Genomic DNA, 2,104 nt, shown 5'->3' on the forward strand with positions numbered 1-2,104 from the left:
GATGGGGAGGGGGACGGGGAGGGCCTCGCGGGGCCGCTCCTCAGCGGACGGGTGGGAGAAGAGCCCCGTGTTGTCCTCGCACGTCGGCTGGGAGAGGGGACAGCCCTTCGGACCGCCACGGGCACGTGCGGCAAAGCGTCGTGCTGCGCCGCGCAAACACGACGGCCACGCGGAGGTGCAGGGGTCGCCCCGGGACAGCTTCCCCTCCTCGCCAGGCCTTCTGGCTGCATCCTTCCATTGTGCTACGCTGCCTGCTCGAAGTCCATAGCCGCGCTTCTGCAACTCTCCGTAGGGACTTCCTGGAGACGGGCTGCAGGACTGGAGGTGTTTGGAGCAGCCTTTGAAATAAAACACGGTTGTGCAGGGCGCTACAGCTTGTTATCTCTGTTGATTCAAGCGGACGTTACAGCAGCCAAACATACTTCCAAGAAATTGCGCTCTTGGAAGTGTATGCAAATAAAATAATCGCATGTGGAGTCCTAAAGATTTGACTACTTTTTTATGTCCTTTCCTTACAAAAGCAATGGTATTCAACTTAAAACAGTTGCATTCCTCATGAAAACACATGTTGGGAATTGCTTCTTCAACATGGGGTGGGCGGGTGTTTGGTTGGGGTCGATTCCCTATTATCCTCTTCAGGGTGTGCTTATGTGGGCAGAGAAGGGCCCGGGTTTGTGACAATAAATGATCGAGTTCCCTGGACGTGCGTGGGTGCGGGCCTGGATACCTCCTTCTGGCGGGCAGCGCAATGAGCAGTTCGGCTCAGCAGTGCTGGGGCTGCTCCAGGCGTTGCTGAAGACCTTGATCCCGCAGTGAACCTTGCCGGTGGTGGGGAGGCCTGAGTCCTGCAAAGGTACCTCGAGTGGAGCCGTTCCTTCCTCGCTTGCCCATGCACGTCCCCGCTGGCACATGATGAGGTTCACTGTTTCATTTCCCCATTAAAAAGCCGCAGGCCCAAGGTCCTGCACTTCTTTCTGTTGCACAAACTAGCAAACGCGTGACGCACTGAGCATCTCAGGAGCCTGACTGCTCTCTGTTTGCAGCACTAAGTACTTCAGTAGCAGCCACCTTGCTGCTGATTTCAGCGGGACCCGGGAATCCTTCAGGGGTAGACCTGAAGCTGTGTGTGGTTATCACAGAGGGGAGCAGGCAGATGAGTCCTTGTCCCAGACCTCTGATTGCTTCCAGCCGAGGCCATGTAATTTAAATACAGATCATGCGGGATACTTTTGGACTTCAAGAGTATCTTGCCCTGCTCCAGCTATCAGGCCCCTGAGCACATGTCCAACCCCTTGGGCATTTGCCGCAAGCCAAAGGCTGGTCCAAGTCAGCGGACCCATGTGGCATTAGCAGGAAGGGGACACACAGCGGGGGTGTCATTGCTGTATCTCCGGCAGGACCTTTGCCTCTGACACCCCCACCGTGACAGGGCCCTTCGCTGAGGGGCCAGGTCTCATGTGCCCTGGCTCCAGCATTGCTCCCAGGGCGCTCCTCAGGTGCTTGGGGCATGGCAGCCCCCCTCCTGCTCCGCGCCCTCCACTCTGTGATGGACACAGTCACTGAGCGCAGGGGGAGGCGACAGCTGTGGGACCCCAGGGCTGACCTCTTCCAGGACTTCAGGCTGTGTCCTAGGCACGTGAGGAGTCTCACTGTCCCCAGCTCCCTGCTCCTGCCCCAGGCCACTTTGCAGGGGTGGAACCACTTGCATGGTGATGAGGCGTCTGGATCAGGGAACTGGTCTAAAATTCACATGCTAAAGAAACCCCCCCTGGCTTGTTTTACTCCATCTCTATTGCCTGATCCACTGCCCAGAGAGAAAAGCAAATTAAATTTGGGCTTTAAAGAACAAGGAGGAGGCAGGAGAGGCGCCAGAGGATGTCATGGGTGTACAAACAGGCCCCCGGTAAGGGACGCATGTTGGCAGGCATGTGGAAATAGGGGAGAAGAATTACATGGGGAGCCCTGGGCACAGGCAGGGGAAGGTGGGAAGGGCTGGATGGGGCTCAAGGGAGAGCCCGAGGGGCTGCGCAAGGTGGCCCAGCAGCAGCCCCTTTCATGCACGCAGCTTCAGAGGCTGCAAAACTGCCACCTCCAAACCGCTCTC

The sequence above is a fragment of the Aptenodytes forsteri genome, unplaced genomic scaffold, assembly GCF_000699145.1.
Source record: "Aptenodytes forsteri isolate BGI_AS27 unplaced genomic scaffold, ASM69914v1 Scaffold38, whole genome shotgun sequence".
NCBI classification, from domain to species: Eukaryota; Metazoa; Chordata; class Aves; order Sphenisciformes; family Spheniscidae; genus Aptenodytes; species Aptenodytes forsteri.